The sequence below is a fragment of the Eptatretus burgeri genome, chromosome 1 (genome assembly GCF_056783735.1).
Source record: "Eptatretus burgeri isolate ZD-2024b chromosome 1, Ebu_testis_v1, whole genome shotgun sequence".
NCBI lineage: Eukaryota > Metazoa > Chordata > Myxini > Myxiniformes > Myxinidae > Eptatretus > Eptatretus burgeri.
The window spans coordinates 4,408,469-4,431,732 of record NC_140961.1 but is presented as its reverse complement, the minus strand read 5'-3'; the positions used below and the strand labels follow the sequence as shown (position 1 = coordinate 4,431,732).

The 23,264-nt window shown below is 36.0% G+C and overlaps 1 long non-coding RNA gene across 2 annotated transcripts in view; it reads right to left on the bottom strand.

The window, feature by feature from the left end:
* Positions 1–20,995, bottom strand: part of LOC147033799 (uncharacterized) — a 30,558-nt gene extending 9,563 nt beyond the window's left edge. Inside the window, exons 1-4 of one of the 2 annotated variants that reach the window (XR_015055440.1) lie at positions 17,336–20,995; positions 16,921–17,004; positions 16,586–16,761; positions 13,265–13,404 (exon numbers count right to left, since the gene is read on the bottom strand). This is a non-coding gene — a long non-coding RNA (uncharacterized LOC147033799). The remainder of the gene's footprint in view (positions 1–13,264; positions 13,405–16,585; positions 16,762–16,920; positions 17,005–17,335) is intronic. The other variant, XR_015055441.1, reaches the window with a different exon arrangement.
* Between the last annotated feature and the right edge of the window lie 2,269 nt (positions 20,996–23,264).

Genomic DNA, 23,264 nt, shown 5'->3' with positions numbered 1-23,264 from the left:
ATAAACCAAATTTTTAGGCTCCATATTGAATTTATAACCAATTGGGGTTGAGTATGCGCTGAATGAAAATATTGTATTTGTTTTTAATCCATCATTATAAGCACCATCAATCAAATCACAGTGAATTAACACCGAATTTATTCCTGAGGATATTTGAATGACATTATCACTGTAAAACGTCCCATTAGTTTCAATCTTTTTTGAGGAGAAACCTAATAACTCTCTAAATGAATTATCAATTGTGAAATCAACCTTGTAGTTATTTTTAACTTTAATCGTTGATTTTGAAGTATGTTTTTGAATGTTTATAACAATATTTTTTGGTTCATCACCCTGTTCTTTCATAAGACGAGCAATTTCGGAAGATATTTGAGAAATCTCGTATGCTCCGGGTGAGACTGTTATCGTTTTGTATCCACTTCCCGGATTATAACTAAACTTGTCATTTTTCTCGGTTATATTAAATAAGGTATTATAAGTCTCCATGGACAATAAAGATGCCTCATATTCTTTTGTTGTGTCAAGTTGTAGTGGGTATGGGAATGAAGATGTGTGGTCGCTTGTTGTGAAATTAAAACTCAGGATTGTGCTTCTCATCTTATTTAATATGAGATAAAATGTCTTTATATTGAGATTTATTAATTATTTTCATGTTCATCAACTGGTCTAAAATGGCTGATGCTTCATTAAAACAATTGTTATTTCCAGCCTTCTTACTGCCGAACAACAATAACAGTCTATTAACTAATTGCGATGGGTCATTTGGAAGAAAACTAATACCTGAACCAAGGATACTTAAAGCCTGAATAATGTGTTTCTCCTTCTCATTCTTCCTACTTTTACCAGAAAGAATAACCTTATAATTTCGAGTGTTCAGCAAATCAATATTTACTCTATCATCATTATTTTCCATATCTAATGGTTTATCAATATACTTTGATTCATCCCTCACAGTTGAACCTTGTCTTCCATCTTTTGTGAGAAGAAACATTAATCTCGGAGTTAGTTTAACAGGGGGTTGAGCAGAACTTAAGAACCTTAATTCATCATTAAATATCAATACCTTTTCTTGAACAAGATGAAATATTGCTGGTTGTTCTGTTGGAATGAGTCCTGCTTTGGTTTTTGAATCCGCTGAATATTCATTGTTTTGAACAGCATTCACAATATAATCAGGGGATTGATTAATCTCTTCCAGTTGTTGAAATAAACCTTCATCATCATATTCTAATTCTCCTAAATGCTCTAATTCTTCCTCCGTCATTTGACTGAAATCTTTTAACATTTGAAGCTTTCTAGGAGTATATTCTACTGTGGGAACTGTGGAAACATCTTTCATTTTTTCTTGGGAAGTTTTTAAAAGTGGTTTAAAAAATTTCTCTTGTTTTTTTTCAAATGCTTCTTCGCCCGTTAGTTTCTGTCTGCGTTTCTTCTTTATGTCTTCCTGTTGTTTTACAACTTTTGAAACCAACTCTTGATGTTCCTTAAATCTTCTTGCTCTTTCTTTTGTATCCATTTATTTATTGTAAAATATCATTTAATGAATTGTAAAGATCAACAGGGAAATTTTCCTTTTCTTCATCATTCAAGTAGATGTGTTCAAATAAATCCTTTTCTTTAAATATTTCATCAAATTCTTTATTAACATTAATGCGAGTTGTAATTTCTTCTTCACTAATCCTTGCATCTCTGCTTTTCATACGTTTGTGTTGAGTTTCTTCATCAACATCAAAACCGAATGATAAAATCTTCACTCCGCTCAGATATTTAATAATTTGTCTCGTTCCTTCTGGATTAGTTTCTAATATCCCAACACCACCAGATTTTAGTTTCTTTAACTCACTCTTACAATGTGAATATTTTGTTGTACCAAGAGAAACCTCCTCAAATATTTGTCCTTCATTCCTCAATCGCATATGTTCCTCCACTGAAATATAGTGATAATCTTCACCTTTTACTTCTCCAGGTCTTATTGCTCTAGTTGTTGTTGATACAATGCGTATCACGGGGTGTTTATAAGTAAATTTACAATATTCTCATTTGTACTACACAAGAACCTTGATTTATGAAAGTTTTTTCCAGAAGCAGATTTACCCACAAGATTTATAATAATAGTTGTCATTTATATATGTAATTGTTTATAAAACAAAAAATATATCCCTTAATATCTCATCTTGTTTCACAACAATATATTTATATTTTTCAGTCGTGTGCTTCATATAATCCTCAAATTTCTTTTTACTACATAATGTAGAACAATTATCTCTCCAAAAATTATTGATATCTATTGAATTTAACTTGAATAAAATAAAAGTATTAGCATTGTTTCTGATGGAACGACGAGGAAGTTGAAAGTACGATTGACTAAGATAAATACAATTACAAGAAGAATGTCTCCCTCTTGTGTAGTAGCTGTCCATTACCGTTTGGTTTCTCTCATTAACATAATCATCAAAGATAACGAGGTTCTTTTTTGATTTATCCAAATCTTGGCGAGACGGTATATCATCCGTATTATCACTAAGAATACAAGTTATAAGATTTGATTTCTTTTTACATCTCTGTGTATCACAAAATAGTTGAATTATATCTTCAATGTTATAATCATTTAGGTTTTTTTGACGTTTAAATAAACCTATTATATCTTCTTTTTGAAGACCAGCATTAAAACCTTGTGAGAGTAGTTGATACTCTGGTTGAAAACTCGACTTTGTGAAAATTATTAAATTATCATAATCTAAAAAGTTGGGAGTGAGGAGCATTTTTAAAAGTAAGCAGGTTTTTCCACATCCACTTGAACCAACTATGAGACATCTTAATGAATTTGGGAGATTTTTATGGTTGTTAAATTTTATCTTATTTTCCCAAATAGGTAAAAAATCATTCATTTATATATTTGAAAAACAGGTTATTTAATTTATTATTGGCTTTTTTAGAAACTCTATATTTTATCCTAAGTTCAGGTTTAATTTCAAGATAATCCATTATTTTATTTATACAAGATCTTGTGTTGATATTTCCCTGAAAATTACATCCATGAATAATATACAACAACAATCCTTTGAACATTTCTCTTATACGTTCAGTTTCTTCCCTTGTAAGGAAAGTGTGTTATCATCCTCATACTTTACATTCATTTCTCTAATCAATCTTGTAAAGTAATTCATTTTTGGTGTAAATCTAAAAGAATTATTTTCCTTTTTATATTTTTTATTATCATTAATTAGAAGATAATCACAGAATATACATTGTTTATAGGCTTTTGACTCTGTGTTTAATCCCTGTCTTTCACACGCAGGACAATTCTCAAATTTGTCATATGGAGAATCAGGAAAGTCTAGCATATTTATAAAGTAAAACTTTACTTAAACTGAAATTCATCTATACTTTCAGTTGTATATTACCATCGATATCGATATACTTTTTTTCATTATCAGATTCAACGACAACATTTTTTATATTAAAGGTAATTTTAAAATTATCGTTAACTACTATTGAACGAAATGTCATTTCACCTGATATATTAACATCCTTTATTTCATCAAGATTTACATCTTTCGGGTTGTTGAAAAAAATACAAATTTCTCCTTGCATATTACAGATGGTCTTATCTTTTCTTTCTCAAGCTTCATCCATAAGGTTTTTGTTCTTTGATACTTTTTCTTGTTTCATTGCTTTTTCTAGTTTTGAATATATTACTAGAAGGAGAGGAGAAACTTTTGTTAGAGATACTTTAATTGATGTTCTACCAGGTATACTAAAAGCCCTTCCACTGAAGGAAATTGAAGAACTCATATTATTTACCATAATAGTTTTTATCCAATAGTTGTTATATTTATCTTTGTTCAATTTTACATCCTTGACATATTTCTCAGTATCTTTAACAGATGAAGAGATTGATTGAAACTTGTCTTTTGTGTCTTGAAACATTGTATTTATTAAGTGAAAAAGTTGGAGGATAAAATGTTTTTAAGCACAGATTCACCTATAAATTAAACGAAATTTTCATCAAGAAAATTTTAGTTTAAGCAAAGTTTTATTCTATAAATATGGTGAATACAACGTACTGCGATGTTTGTAATCACGAATATAAACATTATAGAAAACACCTCCGAACCAACAAACACACATTTAATCTATTTCATCAAATATCTCCTCTTGAGTTGGAAAGAAAACATTGTGATATCTGTTCAAAGGATGTTTTGAAGAGTAGTTATAATCAACATCTTCAATCACAAAAACACAAGAAAAATGAGTTTAAAGTAAAGGGAGACTATTATATTAAAAACACTGATGAGGCATTTAAAGGGCATATAAAAATAAGGATTTTTCAATTTGGAGAACCCGGTCCATCATCAATAGCTGAATCAATTGAAATAGTGAAACCCGATGTTGAAAAATTTATTAAAAAGACATTAAAAGAAATGAAAACTTTAAAGTTTTATATGGGAGTGAAAATGAATATGAAAAGACAAGATGAAGAACAAACTCCTTATATGAGAACAGATCTTCATTTTATAACATCATTTCAAGATTTTTTGAATAGTGGGGTTTATGAAGAACTATCAAGACAAGAGGAGGATGTTGATAATACAGTGGTAGGAAGTGGATTCAATATTAAAAAAATCATCTTTGTAGATATACACATTCTAAAATCAAACCCTCTTAAAGCTTCTTCTTATATTGAATTACCAAAAGAAATAAAACTAAAGAAGGCAGTTGTTAATATTAAGAACAATGATAATAAATGTTTTCTCTGGTCTGTTCTTGCTCACTTACATCCACCAAAATGTAATTCAGAAAGAGTAAAACAATATATGAAATATGAGAATACCTTGGACATTAAAGATTTTAAATTCCCAATGCCATTAACAGATATTCCTAAATTTGAGAAAAAGAATAATCTTTCTATTAATGTATATGGATTAACGGATACAAACAAAGTTCAAATATTAAAAATTTCAAACAACTATAAAAATGAAGAAACACACATTGACCTTTTATATTTTAGTGTTGGAAAGAATTCACATTACACATACATCAATAATTTATCAAGATTAATCTCTTCTCAGGTATTCAGAACAGCAAACAAAATATATCCTTGTAAGCGATGTCTTAATTCATTTCATACAAAAGAACGATTAGAACAACATTCAAAATATTGTAGTAATCATAAATCAGCTGTAATTACAATGCCTAAACCTGGTGAAAAGATTTATTTTGAAGATTATAATAAATCTATCATGCACCCATTTGTGATATACGCTGATTTTGAATGTATCCTTAAAAAGATAAATACTGCTTCTCCTAATCCAAAAGAACCATATACAAATAAATATCAAAAACATATTCCTTGTGGTTTCTGTTATTATATCAAATCATCTGTTGGAGAAAAGTATAACAAACTTGAACATTATCGTGGAAAAAATGCTTCACAAGAGTTTGTAAAACGATTAGAAAAGGATTGTATAAGACTCACTAAATTAATGAAAGAAACAAATGAACCGATGAAATTAACCAAAGAAGAAAAATTAGAATTTAGAATGAACAATATCTGTCATATTTGTGAGGGGGAAATTAAGGAGTCTAAAGTTAGAGACCATTGTCATCTTACTGGTAAATATAGAGGTCCCGCTCATTCCTGTTGTAATCTTAATTATAAATTACCTTCTTTTATTCCAGTCTTTCTTCACAACAGCGCCAACTATGATACACATCTATTTATAAATGAACTTTCAAAAACACCAGGGAATATTTCTGCTATAACAAACACAAGTCAAAAGTATATTTCATTTTCAAAAATGATATTCACAAAACCTTTAACTCGTATTAGGTTTTTAGATTCTTACAAGTTTATGGGAACACCACTAGCCTACCTCGCATCAAATCTAAGCTCCACGGACTCTTTTCCAAATCTTAATTCATTCTTTCCAAAAGAGGAAATTCTCACTCAAGAGGAAATTCAGATTAAAGAGAGAATTCAAAGTAAAGAGGAAACTCTAATTAATGAAGAAATTCTAACTGAAGATGAAATTCTAATTATAAAGAAAATTCGAACTAAAGAGGAAATTCAGATTAAAGATGAAATTCTGATTAAAGAAGGAATTCTTACGAGAGAGGAAATTCAAACAAGGAATGAAATTCAAAGTAAAGAGAAAATTCTTACAAGTAAGGGAATTTATCCTTATGATTATATGGATTCATTTATGAGATTTAAAGAAACACAACTTCCTTCAAAAGAAAGTTTCTATAATAACCTTTATGAAGAAGAGATAAGTGATAAGGAATATAAACACGCACAAGAAATATGGAAAATATTTAAGATAAAGAACCTTGGAGAATATCACGATTTATATCTAAAAACAGATGTTTTATTGTTAGCTGATGTGTTTGAAGCTTTTAGATCACTCTGTCATAATAAAAATTGTTATGGATTAGATCCTGCCCACTATTTCACAGCTCCTGGTTTAGCTTGGAGTGCAATGTTGAAAATGACAAAACAAGATATAGATTTAATCAGTGATGTGGATATGCTTTTGATGATTGAGAAGTCCAAGAGAGGTGGAATATCACAAGTATGTTCAAAAAGATATGCTAAAGCAAATAATAAATATCTTCCAAATTATGATAGTGAAAAAGATAGTAATTATTTGATGTATTTTGATGCTAATAATTTGTATGGATGGGCAATGTCTCAATCTCTGCCTTCTGGTAAATTAGAGTGGGTGGAAGAAAAGGATTATGAAAAGGCTTTGATGAATATTGTTATTTCTTCTCAAGAGGAATTGAATGACGAAGAAGAAGGTTATTATTTTGAAGTTGATTTGAGGTACCCGAGTGATCTTCATAATAATCATAAAGATCTTCCTTTTGCATGTGAGAAAGAAACTCCAAAGAAAGAATGGTTAAGTGATTATCATAAAAGTTTTAATATTAAAGGTAAATCAACAGAAAAGTTATTAACAACATTCTATGATAAAGAGGGATATGTTTTGCATCAGAGAAGCTTAAAACAGTTTTTGAGAGAAGGATTGAGAGTAGCTAAAATTCATGGAGTTTTAAAATTTAAACAAAGTCCTTGGGTGAAAAAGTATATTCAATTCAATACAGATATGAGAGCAAATACAAAAGTAAAATTTGAAGGGGACTTTTATAAATTAATGAATAATGCTGTATTTGGAAAGACTATGGAAAATGTTAGAAACAGGCAAAACATTAGATTCGCAACATCTTGGAAAGAAGCTTCGAGATTGATAAATAAACCAAGTTTTGAGAGAGAAGAGGTTTTTTCAGAGAACTTTTCTGCAATTCATATGAAAAAGGAAAGTATTGTAATGGATAAACCAATTTATATTGGAACAGCAGTTCTTGATTTATCAAAGATATTGATGTATGATTATTTGTATAATGACTTGAAGAAAGAGTATGGTGAAAATGTTTCATTGTTGTATATGGATACTGATAGTTTTATCCTAGATATAAAAACTGATGATGTTTATGAAGATATGAAGAAAAATATTGGAGTATATGATACAAGTAATTTCAGCAAGAAGAGTGAGTTATTTTCCAAAAAGAATGAAAAGGTTATTGGTAAGTTTAAGGATGAGTTGGGTGGAAAAGTAATGAGTGAGTTTATTGGATTGAGAGCAAAGGCATATGCTTATAAGTATGGTGAACAGATTGATAAGAGGTTAAAGGGAATAAAGAAATATGTAATAAAGAAATCAATAACTTTTAGAAATTATTATAATTGTTTGATGAATAAGAAAGAAGAATATAGGAAAATGAATACAATAAGAAGTTATAAACATAACATATATAGTGAAGAAGTAAATAAAAAGGCATTAGGAGCCTTTGATGATAAGAGATTTATTTTAGATAATGGAATAGATTGTGTTCCATATGGATATTGTATGATAGAGTGTATAAAATAGATTATGTTTTAACGATGGGAAGATGGGTTAGGGTTTTTTAAGGGCTAGCGCCGAGTTTTTTCACAATATATAAATGGTTAAACCAAGTATTAATCAAACTAAAGAGTGGAGAAAATCTCAGTCTTGGTATATAAATGGAAAACATAATGAATGTGAAAAATATCAAATAAGTCTTATTGAAAAAATAACTAAAACAAAGGTAAATAAAACAAATAAGCGAATTAATTTAAAAACTAGTAAGTTAGAGGATGTAAAGAAAAAATGAATATCCTTGAATGGACTGAAAACTTTGATGGTTATCAATTGAACAATGAAAAAACAATTTACTATAATCTCAAAATGATATGTGGCTCAGGAGGTGGTCAGATGAGAGCATTAAGAGAAGTTTATCATTTCGTAATGGCACAAATGGGGTATCTTAAAAAATATAAAGATTCAAATGTTTTGTTTGTCAATATTTTAGATGGGGATTATTGTGCAAAGAAAATTAAACTATTGAAGGAATTTGAGAATGAACAAATCTTTATAGGTTCAATGAGTGAGCTGTTCAACCCCCAGGTGTTCAATTCAATGAGGTTCAACCTCCAAGTTAAAAGGGGAGACAAATAAATATACCTTGGGATAAAAAGGGGATTTATTTTTAGGGAAAAAAATATGAATCGCTGAAAATCCCCCATTCATTTACATGGGGAAAAGTGAGCCAGAATCAGTATTCTTACCCTACTCACACCGTTATCGCTTTCATCCCATTATTGCATTTATTTCGATATCGCTTTCATACCACTATTGCTTTCATAACGTTGTCGCTTTCATTCCATTATCGCTCTGATTTCATTCATCCCATCATCGCTTTCATATCGTTCTCGCTTTTATACCAGTATTGCTTTCATACCGTTATTGCTTTCATTTCCTTCATACCATTATCACTTTCACACCATGATCACTTTCATTTCGTTCATACCGTTCTGGCTTTCATACCATTATCGCTTTCATACCATTATCGCTTTCATACCGTTATCGCTTTCATTTCCTTAATACCATTATCGCTTTCATACCGTTATCGCTTTCATTTTGTTCTTACCATTATCGCTTTCATACCGTTATTGCTTTTATACCGATATTGCTTTCATACCGTTATTGCTTTCATTTCCTTCAAACCATTATCACTTTCATACTATTATCACTTTCATTTCATTCATACCGTTATCGCTTTCATACCGTTATCGCATTTATATCGATATTGCTTTCATACCGTTATCGCTTTCACACCGTTATCACTTTCATTTCATTATAACTTTCATACCGTTATTGCTTTCATTTCGTTCATACCATTCTCGCTTTCATTCCATTCTCACTTTTATGCAAATAATGCTTTCATTCCACTATTGCTTTCATACCGTTGTCGCTTTCACACCGTTATCACTTTCATATCAATATTGTTTTCACACCGTTATCACTTTCATATCAATATTGTTTTCACACCGTTATCACTTTCATATCAATATTGTTTTCACACCGTTATCACTTTCATATCAATATTGTTTTCACACCGTTATCGCTTTCATATCAATATTGTTTTCATACCATTATCGCTTTCATATCAATATTGTTTTCATACCGTTGTCACTTTTATATCAATATTGTTTTCATACTGTTATTTCTTTCATACCATTATCACTTTTATATCAATATTGTTTTCATACCATTGTCGCTTTCATACCATTCTCGCTTTCATATCAGTATTGTTTTCATAGCGCTGTCGCTTTTATATCAATATTGTTTTCATACTGTTATTGCTTTCATACCATTATGACTTTTATATCAATATTGTTTTCATACCATTGTCACTTTCATACCATTGTCACTTTCATACCATTATCACTTTCATATCAATATTGTTTTCACACCGTTATCGCTTTTATATCAATATTGTTTTCATACCGTTATCGCTTTTATATCAATATTATTTTCACACCGTTATCGCTTTTATATCAATATTGTTTTCACACCGTAATCGCTTTTATATCAATATTGCTTTCACACCGTTATCGCTTTTATATCAATATTGTTTTCACACCATTATCGCTTTTATATCAATATTGTTTTCATACCGTTATCGCTTTTATATCAATATTGTTTTCACACCGTTATCGCTTTTATATCAATATTGTTTTCACACCGTTATCACTTTTATATCAATATTGTTTTCATACCATTATCGCTTTTATATCAATATTGTTTTCACACCGTTATCACTTTCATATCAATATTGTTTTCACACCGTTATCACTTTCATATCAATATTGTTTTCACACCGTTATCGCTTTTATATCAATATTGTTTTCACACCATTATCACTTTCATATCAATATTGTTTTCACACCGTTATCACTTTCATATCAATATTGTTTTCTCACCGTTATCGCTTTCATATCAATATTGTTTTCATACCATTGTCGCTTTCATACCATTATCGCTTTCATATCAATATTGTTTTCATACCGTTGTCGCTTTTATATCAATATTGTTTTCATACTGTTATTGCTTTTATACCATTATCATTTTTATATCAATATTGTTTTCATACCATTGTCGCTTTCATACCATTATCACTTTCATATCAATATTGTTTTCACACCGTTATCGCTTTTATATCAATATTGTTTTCATACCGTTATCGCTTTTATATCAATATTATTTTCACACCATTATCGCTTTTATATCAATATTATTTTCATACAGTTATCGCTTTTATATCAATATTGTTTTCACACCGTTATCACTTTTATATCAATATTGTTTTCACACCGTTATCGCTTTTATATCAATATTGTTTTCACACCGTTATCGCTTTTATATCAAAATTGTTTTCATACCATTGTCGCTTTCATACCATTATCGCTTTCATATCAATATTGTTTTCATACCGTTGTTGCTTTCATACCATTATCGCTTTTTTATCAAGATTGTTTTCACACTGTTTTTGCTTTCATACCATTATCGCTTTTATATCAATATTGTTTTCACACTGTTATTGCTGTTATCAATATTGTTTTCACACCGTAATCGCTTTTATATCAATATTGTTTTCATACCGTTATCGCTTTTATATCAATATTATTTTCACACCATTATCGCTTTTATATCAATATTATTTTCATACAGTTATCGCTTTTATATCAATATTGTTTTCACACCGTTATCGCTTTTATATCAATATTGTTTTCACACTGTTATCGCTTTTATATCAATATTGTTTTCACACCGTTATCGCTTTTATATCAAAATTGTTTTCATACCATTGTCGCTTTCATACCATTATCGCTTTCATATCAATATTGTTTTCATACCGTTGTTGCTTTCATACCATTATCGCTTTTATATCAATATTGTTTTCACACTGTTTTTGCTTTCATACCATTATCGCTTTTATATCAATATTGTTTTCACACTGTTATTGCTGTTATCAATATTGTTTTCACACCGTTATCACTTTCATATCAATATTGTTTTCACACTGTTATCGCTTGCATATCAATGTTGTTTTCATACCGTGTCGCTTTCATATCATTATCGCTTTCATATCAATATTGTTTTCACACCATTATCACTTACAATCAATATTGTTTTCACACTGTTATCGCTTTCATATCAATGTTGTTTTCATACCGTTGTCGCTTTCATATCATTATCGCTTTCATATCAATATTGTTTTCACACCGTTATCGCTTTTATATCAATATTGTTTTCACACCGTTATCGCTTTTATATCAATATTGTTTTCATACCGTTATTGCTTTTATATCAATATTGTTTTCACACCGTAATCGCTTTTATATCAATATTGTTTTCACACCATTATCGCTTTTATATCAATATTGTTTTCATACCATTGTCGCTTTCATACCATTATCGCTTTCATATCAATATTGTTTTCATACTGTTATTGCTTTCATACCATTATCACTTTTATATCAATATTGTTTTCATACTGTTATTGCTTTCATACCATTATCACTTTTATATCAATATTGTTTTCATACTGTTGTTGCTGTTATCAATATTGCTGTCATACTGTTATCAATATTGTTTTCACACCGTTATCACTTTCATATCAATGTTGTTTTCACACCGTTATCGCTTTCATATCAATGTTGTTTTCATACCGTTGTCGTTTTCATACCATTATCGCTTTCATATCAATATTGTTTTCATACTGTTATTGCTTTCATACCATTATCGCTTTCATACCGTTGTCGCTTTCATACCATTATCGCTTTAATATCAATATTGTTTTCATACTGTTATTGCTTTCATATCAATATCGCTTTCATTTTGATATGAAAGCGATATCAATAATCGCTTTCATACCGGTATCAGTATCGCAGATCACTGACTCGGTTTGTTGGTGATATACTTATTCGATTTGTTGGTGATATACCGGGAGGGTTTTTATATTGATTATTTTCGGTATACCTGTCTATTCAGAATTGCAATACTGGTATGTCGATTTGAAAAACTATATCGATATAACCGGTTTAGTGATAAATCGCCAGACCCTAATACATACAGGCATACAGAGAATGGCCTTCTATACCAATAAGTGTGTGTGTGTGTGTGTGTGTGTGTGTGTGTGTGTGTGTGTGTGTGTGTGTGTGTGTGTGTGTGTGTGTGTGTGTGTGTGTGTGTGTGTGTGTGTGTGTGTGTGTGTGTGTGCGTGCGCCAATGTGTCTCCTCCATAATGCCAAAACCATGAAAGTTATGAAACTTTGCATGCATACTCAGGAAACTCCAAGGAAGTGCAAGAGTGAAAATTAGGTGTTTGGGTTAATTAAAACACCCCTCTTGAAGATAATTAATGGAGTTATTTAATTATATCCTTTAAGTGATCTTCGGCCACCTCACTCTATTTGGGGTATTAAGGTGTATCCTGGGTAACCTCACTGGGGTCTGAAGACACCATGTTTTTGGCCTGCTATACCATGCCTGACTAAGAACATGCCGCAACGATTTCTTCATGAGAAAGTCATTTTTTTCTCACTTTCCTTACTCATTATTGAATGCCTGTTCATCATAACTGAATCGCTGGGCATATTGCAATGCTTATAAACATGTGGAGATGACAATGTTCATGGCTATATTTCATTTCCGCCAATGTGATAACCTCGAGAATCTCATGAACTGAGCCGAATTACAAAATTTAAGCTCCAGATTTGAACTCAGCAGCAGTTCGATGCAAAAAAAATAGTGTTCATTTGTCAAAATCGGACATTGCTTGGGTGTTTCTGGGTGCATAGTTTTATCAGCAGCAATTGGAAATAATCACTTACCAAGCCAGGTGTTCCATTGGAGTGCTTTCTTCAGAGCTTAAGCCACTTAGAGAGCATGAACAAAGCTGCTTGATTGTTCAAGGCCACCAGAAGTAAGACCTGCCACTTTGCTGATGGAAATACCAACCTTTGCGTCATTGCTAAAAAAAAAAAAATCAAAAACAGAATAAAAATGAACTTTCACCCTTTAAAAATCGTGCGAATAAATAATTGAAATATTCGCTGCTTTTTCATGTGCTATTCTCATCTGTGTTGCAAGTAGAATGACCTGCTTGTGATGCTTTAAAAGGCGTTGTATACTCAGCACTTTCTGAATCTAATTAATATGAGAAACAGGATTGAATGAGACTCACATCATTATAAGTGAAAAAGAATATGGAGGATGAGATTTTCGACCCAGTTTTATACAGAACACGGTGTTTAAAGAAAAAACACTATTTGGGCGCATTTTAACACCCCTTTAATGCCCTGGTATGCTGCCTACCATCACCTGACACTTCCTTCCCTTACTCTTGCGCTGCCTTCATTCCCATCATGATGGTTCGGTGATTGCGAATCGCATGACAAGCGAGCCGTTTCTTATCGACTGTTTTGTTGGAGTGATTAAGCCACTTGATGAGTGCTCCACAATATTCACACTGTCACTGAATACTGTATGTCGATTGACTTGAACAAAGTTCAGGGCCACTCATGTGTGTTGTTGGTCACGTGTTGTTCTGCGGTGAAACAGGTGGTGGCTAACTTGCTGAAAAAGTGAAATTTTATTTTCCACGACATTTCCCCTTTTTGTTCTTCCATTATATGACCTGTCACTTCAGCATAGATAAATACAAAGAAAAGTAAAAACGTTTAGCTTTTAAAAGTTTCTGGAAACCGTTTCATTCATTGCATGGTGAAGCCACTTGGAGCGTTTTTCAAGTTTCAATTGTGATACCACGGTTCTATACCGGAGGTAGGAAGGCAAAATAAATTATGTGATCACAATGAGAAAAAATGTTTTCAGTTATGAAGTAAGGAATCACCACATCACGCAGGAAAGCCAAGAGGTACGCATGGTTACTCTGTGTCGCCTGGATCTGAATCCCGACCCAGCTATAAACTGTCCTCCCGGTGTTTCACAGGCAGGGTGATTCATCAATGTGTGTGTCATCTCTCATATGGATATTAAACTGGGAGTCACATCTGCCGGAATCCCTAAATCCTCTCCCTCCCAACCCTACCTCCTCTCTCCAACCCCTCTCCCACTTTCTGACCCTGACCTCTCTCTCTCTCTCTCTCTCTCTCTCTCTCTCTCTCTCTCTCTCTCTCTCTCTCTCTCTCTCTCTCTCTCTCTCTCTCTCTCTCTCTCTCTCTCTCTCTCTCTCTCTCTCTCTCTCTCTCTCTCTCTCTCTCTCTCTCTCTCTCTCTCTCTGTCTGTCTATCTCTCTCTCTCTCTCTCTCTCTCTCTCTCTCTCTCTCTCTCTCTGACCACTCCCATCTCCCCCCTTTCCTCTTCTCTCCCTCTCTCACAACACTACCCCTGGTCCAACATCCTTCTACCTCTGTTAAGGGGACTGTAGCATGAACGAATCAGATTCGGAGTGAGCCGACCGGTAGGATGCAAAGGTTGCTGCATGTACGAGCATGCATGCATGCAGACCTTTGCCAGGAAGATAGCGTGGATATTAAATGCTCCCACCCCAGGTCTCAAAGTGTGTATGTGTTTGTGTGTGTGTGCATGCGTACAAGTTGCTGTTGTTGCGTGCTCTCTCCACGTGTGGGTGGGTTTCATCAGGAGGTGAAACAGAGACCTACCAGGTCTCAAAGTATCCACCTCCATGTGTGTAACTACATATGCGGGTTTCAGAATGTGAAATGGAGTCCTCCCAGGGTAGGCTCAAAGTATCCACCTTCATTTCAGTAAGGGGTCACAAGTCATGGATCAAGATGTGAAGTTTTCTGTTCTTAAAGTTTTGTGCCTTGGGCTCTCTTCAGGATCGTCGCTGAGCCCCGGACAGCTTCTAACTGTAGTTCGTTTGTGGTAATATTCCTAGGGATGGTTTTTAGCTCGCCAGTTCGAACAGAGAGCTATAGCGATACCCCCAGCGTGAGCGTGAGCGTGAGCGTGAGCATCAGCGTCAGCGTTAGCATCAGCATGAGTGTGAAAATGTTAAAGTTTTTGGTGCAAGTTATTTAGAAGCTTGCCATTCATTTAATATGTGTACAAGGATGCTGATATTTGGCATGGAGGTTCCTTTGGGGTATATTATTGATGTAGTGAAGTTGAAATTAAAAAAAATAATTTCAAATGTTTTAAATTTTTGACCTGTTTTGAACTTAACTTTTTTGTAGCACATCAACGTTAAAGTTTTTGGTGCAAGTTATTTTTTTAGAAGCTTGCCATTCATTTAATGTGTACTAGGATGCTGATATTTGGCATGGAGGTTCCTTTGGGGTATACTATTGGTGTAGTGAAGTTGAAATTAACAAATGATTTTAATTTTTTTTTTATTTCAACCAAAGATGGTGTCAAAGCCACCCAATGCTCGCCTGTTTATACTAGACGCTTGCCATTCATTTAATATTTGTACAAGTTTACTGATTAAAATATACAAATATATATGTTGTTTTAAAATTATTTGGATGAGACTAGACTGCAATGCTTTATATAAAATATTATGACTAGTCTTTTAAAAACGATAAATGTATAAACAGGCAAGCATTGGGTGGCTTTGACACCAACTCTAGTTAATATATCTGTGAGGTTCTTCATCATCATTCACGTCGCTCCAGCTATCACTGGTACAACTTTGGCATTCTTCAGCTTCCAGGATCTTTTCACTTCATTCTTGAGGTTTTGGTATTTGGTCATTTTCTTGATTTCTGCATTGTTTAGTCCAAAATCACTGGAACTAACACCTCACTTCGGAATGCCTTCTTTCTTTTTTGCACCGAAGTGTGATATCTGGTTGCCACACTTTTTTTCCGATGTTCATGCTCGATGGAATCATTAGGTCGTACGTGAGCGATACTTCAATGTTTTCAGTGCTTGCCTTTGGTTAAAGTTCTCACAAATTTTCTGGAACTGGGATATCAAAGCGTTTACAGATGTACCTGTGGTTAACCTTACAAACTCTGTTGTGCTGTTGTGTGTACTTCTGTTTGAGAAACTGCCTTCATGAGATTGCTTAATCCAACTCTTACCTCTGGAGCTTCAAGCAGAAGCTGCATGGCCATCACCTGTCATCCCCCATCCCTACACACAATTTTTTTCTACCCCCATTAGCCTTCCATATGAAAATCCTCTTACTTGCATGTTACTGTGTTTCCTTTGAGCCTCACCATCTGTTTACTAGAGTCACGGGATGCTTTCCATCTTCTTAAACCCCATCCCCTTCGGGAAAGGGTGCTGAGCACCTGCCACACGATACCTGGGCTGCTCATGACGAAGACCACTCGGCGGTCTAAACATCAGACATGGGCCTCGCTTACTGGGCAGTGATACTTGATCATTGTACCTTCAGATTTGAACACACACACAATCACTTCAAAATCAAATATTACTTATACTTTCACCAATAACAACACACTGCGTTAACACTAATAGTCAGTTTAATGTTCGAGAGTATTCTTGTTGTTATTGCAAGTGTTGTTTTCGATTTTCGAGATTGATTTACCATTGCATTCCACATTCCGTGTTTGTAACTCAAGGCAGCGACAGATAACAAGGATTTTGAAAGGTTGCAGACTGAACAAGGAGACTGTTCAATTGGCAACAAAGTCATAATGGAGAGAGGGAGGGAGAGGGAGAGAGAGGGACAGAGAAAGAGAGGGGGAGAGAAGGACAGAGAGGAAGAGAGAGGGAGACAGGGAGAGGGGGGCAGGGTGAGGGAGAGAGAGGGAGCGAGACAGAGGGGGAGGTGGAGGGAGAGAGAGGGAGAGAGAGAGGGAGAGAGTTGAAGTTGTGAAACGATCACTAAATTCACAAAAACCAAAAAAGAAACCTGGTTGGAAGCAGCATGCTTTCATCTTCATCATCGGAAAGAGTGCAACACAGGTTTAGAGAGGATGTGAAAACTCCAAATCGCTCACCTGATCCATGTCGATTCCAAAGCCTCATTTATGGTACAAAGATACCAGGGTGGCCCGGCCTCCTGAGCTCCATGCATCTGTGATGGTGGAGAAAAATCAAACGGGAAAAATCTGTCCGAGGCAACGTATGATACATTTTCAAACTTTAATTGAGGAAAGAGCTCATCTCCTCTTTCTCAAGGCAGAAAGAGCTCACCTCCTCTTCCTCAAGGCAGAAAGAGCTCACCTCCTCTTCCTCAAGGCAGAAAGAGCTCACCTCCTCATCCTCTGGATTGTAAGAGATCACCTCCTCATCCTCTGGGCAATAAGAGCTCAGCTCCTCATCCTCTGGGCAGTAAGAGCTCACCTCCTCATCTCAAGAGGTAAACTCAACTCCTCCTCTGTGAGGTAAGAGCTCACCTCCTCTGATAAACAGATAAGTCTAAACGATTGCATTTACGATTTACCTTGGACGTGATTTCTTCATTAAAAAAAAGGTTGAAAGTTTCAAATCATCAGTATGACTTCAAATGTTGCAAAATGGATTCATTTTATTCCAACTTGTGACATCATCTTAGTGATGCAAAATAATAATAATAATAATATGTTGAGAAATGAATCGAATGATGTTTTGCTTTGAATTATAATGTTTGTGCATTTCTATTTCCACCCAGGTGTAGTTTCATGTTCATGTTCCAATTTTCAACATGTCTGAGCAGCTCTTTTCTTTGAACAGCAAACTTTGGACGACTACTCCATCGTCTTTGACCAGCACAATTATTCCCATCTTGGTGCGGGGTCGGCTGAGAAAAGTTTTTGGCCCAAGTCTTTCACGAACCGGCTGGTCAGGCCTGATGTTCGTTTGAAGGTGATTTGGCAATGAATTGGTAATTTGCTCAGGGTGTGGGAGACAGCTCGCCTCCGTTTTAACGAAAGACACCGTGGGACATTTATCATCAGGCAGCTCCTGCTAGCAGATGCGATACCCAGCTTAACATCCGTCTGAGAGATGGTGCCCTTTGTCAGGTCAGTCTTCCAGGCAAGTACCAATCCGCGAATTTGGAGTCGGGGCGACAATGGAACCCAGACTCGACAGCAAAAAGGTACGTTTGCTGCTTCTGCACCGTCGTGTCAGACATTGGCGAAAGAGGTTTGCAATATCCACAGCTGTCACTCACCAACAAGAATGCAAACCAATTGAAATCCAGCGATTCCAAAAATTCCTCGCCCACGTCAAGTGAAAAGTTTGGTTAAGCAATTGGTTCACTTTGTCTGTCCGTCTACCCACAAACATCAGTTTATGAATGATCAAGTGACAACTTGATTTCGATTGAACGTGATATTTTGCATAATGAATCGGAAAATGAACTTGCAGTTTAACAGCATTTTGGCTATGAATTCGACATACTGATCAGGCATGCGCAGAGAGGAGTGAGATAATGGTTTTACTCTGTCTGTCTGGGGGTTAAACAAAACTGAAAATCATTCCAAACAGGAAACTTACTGTTTTTTAAGGACGTTATAAAGGACACAAACAACTGGCACGACAAACTAATGTAAGGTGGCGTATAAGACGCTGCATCAATGGCGGTAAACTTCCAAATTTTGTTTTCTTTCTACAAACTTTTGAAATCTTGAGTTTATTTCAATTTAATTATGTGCTTGAACACTGGAGGACACAAATCGCCCTTTTTAGCCCATTCAAAACCCCTTCCGTTGAACAGTACTTGGACAAAAGTTTGCGCCGTGTTATGTCATCACGACCAATCAAATTTGTCGCTCGTAGACCCCGCCCTTGTTAATCAAGACTGCTTGGGGTAAAGCGTTCTATGAACTCTCTAGTTAGTGAAGAAATATTTTTCTTCCTATAATATAGATTTAAATACACGTATATTTTGTAAAGTAAGTAAAACGTTGCTGTGTCTTCTGCTGTCGGGAGAATCTCCTTTGCGGTACTTCGCGAACACCCCAAATGTGGATGGCTAGTTTAAGAGACAGAAACTTTGCACAACCAAGTCATGTTGCAGCAATTAAAATGAACGTTTTACAAGAGAGTAATTTATTTTTTAAAGAAAAGGGATGCAAGCAATTTTGAGAAACGTAAAAAACAAAACAATGCCTAAGGCCTAGAATAAGTCTGCAACATAAATCCTGAGCTTATCCAAAACAGTAAAAAAAAAAGAAGATAATCAAGGGTCACTTTGGGTTAAACTTTTGTAACAAAGACAAAAGACAAGTGCTGTATCTCAGCACAGCCGGGATGTAGTGGCAGCTCCTCTGAAAGCCTTTGATAAGTCACCCTGATTGAACGTCACAAAAGCACTGCTTAATCTTCCCCACCACGGGACGTTCGAACAACTTGACACCACTCGGGCAGTTCCCCTCGAACAGCTGCACAGAAAATCCCACGCAACGATAACCCCACTCAGATGCTGTCACATCTTTGCATTGTAACTGACACGGCTCTTAAACTTTCTTTGCCATTGCACCGCTCGCTTCTTACCCCCACCGTTGCTTCTCCGGTTCCAGTAGGTACAGGGGAAACACGTCCTGCCTCCTTATTAGGCCTACTCCGACACCAATTGCCAATTCAGGCCGAATGCTCACGCGTAATCAGTGCCAGCTGGAACGTCTCCCAACGAGTCCCTGGATGGATCCGGTGCTGTCAGCTCACAGCTCAAAAAGCAGCAATCCGGGATGTGCCGTTACCACCTCGTCACGAGGAATAACCATCTGGTGAATCGTGCATTATGAAGTACAATTGTTATTTTGGCAGAGCTTTCAAAATATTGTTTGTTGTCTTGTCACTAAACTTCACGACACGGCCAATAACATTGATGGTTCCAACAATCGCAGTAACAAGAAGTATGCAGCTGCAATTATTTGAAATGTATCCATCCATGTGGTGTCTCAGGAAAGTGTAAAAAGCTTGTCGAGACAACTACTCCATGACGATGGGATATGAAGGCTCCTGCATACGATTTTCCAAAATTAAAATGAAGCTAGAAGGTGGTGGAGGCCAATACTCTTCACGACAGGTTGTGAACCAATCGAGGACAGGTCACCGCTGAATTGTAAGGTGCATACATGTCCACTGATCAGCCATGGGAAATCATTGCAAACACTAGTAAGGGCAAAGCAACAAGGCCTTACAGTTTCACCCTCACCACTCCATGGAGCTGCTCACGAGAAAAGACAATGAACAAATAAACAAAGTAGAAAGGATTTGTAACTGGGGCCCCACCATAACAAGGCAACAGGTCAACCCAATTTCTTTGGCATTCCCATCCGAACACTTGCTTGTTCGGCCGATAATCGTGAGTGATCCTTTCAAATTTCATTCGAATCTTCGCATCGTTCTATTTCTCCAGGCCTTCCCGTGATCGCCTTGATATACCGGATATTCCAGACATGAAAGAAGTTTACCATCCATCATTTCACCACCAAAAATGAAATCTGTATGAAAATGTTACTCTCACATAAAGCATGCCACCTCGATAAGAATCTCGCAAGAGGCACATCAGAGGCCAGTACTCCACCAAATACACACCCCGATATTCCAACCTTCTGAAAGTAGTGTTGATTACAAAGGAAAGCCCAGACAGGGAATTTGGCCATGGCAGTAGCACACACTGGCCTATTATTGTCATCGAAAGATGACATCGATCTTTCGTGATCACAGCATCAATGCAGACTGAAAAAGGGAGCTTTAGGTCCCTGTCCAAAGGCTGGCCTGCTCCGAGATGCAGTTGCTCCAGATGGTCGCAGTTATCAAACGTTAGTCCAATGCAAAGTGCACATGATCGAACCCTAGTTAAACAAGTCAATCTTCTGCTTTTTTCAAAGTTGCACAAGGCTGCGTGGTAGCATCATTGGCTGAGGGCGTGGCTGTGCCGCTGATGCAGCACCCTCTGCTGGTTAGGGCTGTAATTTGTAATTTGTTCAGGGTGTTGGTGATAGCTCGCCGACTCTTCCTGAAGGACACTGTGGGATCTTCAACGTCGACCTACGAAAGCGGGCATATGGGACGCCCGGTTTAACGTCCATCCGATGGACGGCACACACATCGATGAATCACCCGGCCTGTGAAGCACCGGGATGACAGTTCGTAGCTGTATCTGGATTCAAACCTCGGCGACATAGCTTCGAGGCGAGTACCTCGAGGCCATGCCGCCAGCCCAACAGATCAATGAGAAGCACGTTACCAAATTTAGCTTTCCTGCCACACAGTTAATCTCATAATAAGATAACATAGCTACCTGCTTTTGAAAGATACGGTTAAAGAGACCCGCCATTCCCAAAAGTATTTTCATTTGAAGTGTTTTCCTCAGCAGTTTAATCCCACTTCATTACACAGATCAGCTTCCATCCATCCACGTCGTCACCGGAGCAAGCCTATAATCTGTTTTCAACAAGGCCGAGGCTTTTCCATCGGCATACTTCAAAGGCCTCTTCTGCATTACACACTGCTCCTCCAATGTAATCCCCCAAAATAATAGCAATCAAGTGGGATACCGAGCTCTAAGTACTTGTTTCGCTTTGGGTTTGTCATTTTCACATGAAATCGTCGGCCCAATACGTGCTTCAGGCTGGTGGAGATTTTCACAACCGAGCTGCTGCGGCCTAAGTTTGTGCCTACAAGCTCAGCACAGCCTTCAACAGCTTGATAAACAGCCTGGATGTGCAAATGCAAGTGGTTCTTAAAGTGCCTTCTCCACGGACAAAAGCTAATCTACTTGGGTTTAAAATTCCTGCTCATGGCGGAAATTGTGCGGTTTCACGCACTGGCCAGCTCAAACTCCTGGGGCGGGGGGGGGGGGGTAGGTAGGCCTCAAGGTTTAATCGTGTGAAGTGTTTCGCAGGCTCATTATATACTTCACCCACATCGAGGTGAACAATTTGATCAATGGACAACAAATCGACAAATACATTTGGCCTTTGCAGCACAATTTGGGGGAATATAATGGAAGCAAATTTTGGGGGAAATAGAGGGGGGAAGGTGAGAATCAGATGCAATGCAAATATGCAATCAAAAATGCTTGGAGAAAACACTTAATACAAGTCACGGGCTCAAGGAAAAGGTCATTTGAGTTTGAAGCAATATTTTTGGTGGGTCGGTGGAGGCCGGAGGGTGGTGGGTGGAGGGAGGGAGGATGATGTGCATCGCTTTGAAACGAACAAGTTTCTGCAATTAATCTCCAACACCATAGAGCAAGCTGCATCATCTGCAAACAGGTTTCAACCACAAAAAAAAGAAGAAATAAAAAGCAAAGGAAAAATGGATCTGCCAAAGCAGCTTCGGAATGCATTGTATTGTCCCAAGCCATACTAGGCCTGCGGTCTTCGCTTTAAGAGCGGCCTTTCGTCGGCGCATTGATTATAATCCAGAGGCAGGATCATTTGTCAAGGAAGCCAAATTGGTGTTAATACATCTGTGTCAGGGAACTGCACGGTTCGTAGGCCTGGACCAACCCAAAATGGCTCTCCAACCATGGTCTCAACCCATGAACCCCGATAAATAATGCACGCTCCCTTCGGAGCGGCGCACGGATAATGGACAAGAAATGGGCTCCTCTGCTAATACGCCGAGGTTATAAAGCTCCGGGAAGTGCATAATTTGGAAGCGTTCTGAAGCATCCCATTGCTTGGTTCATTGTCGAAAACAGGCAAGCAACCAAAGTGAGAGGGCTGAATCGACATTTTGGAGGGCAGTCCAAAAACAGCCAATACAAAGCTTTTGGTTCGACACATTAAAAGAGGAACACAATGGCTGAAGCCAAACAGTGATCTTGACAAATATGTCTCCAACAACATACAGATTGGTTCGTGTATGCGACTCGGTAAACTGTTATGAGCAATTGCGCTTCCTGTTCACACGGACGTCTTGCTGAAGGCCTCTGGAGTTGAATGTCTGCAGGCGCATCCTCCCCATTTTTAAAGTACAATGTCG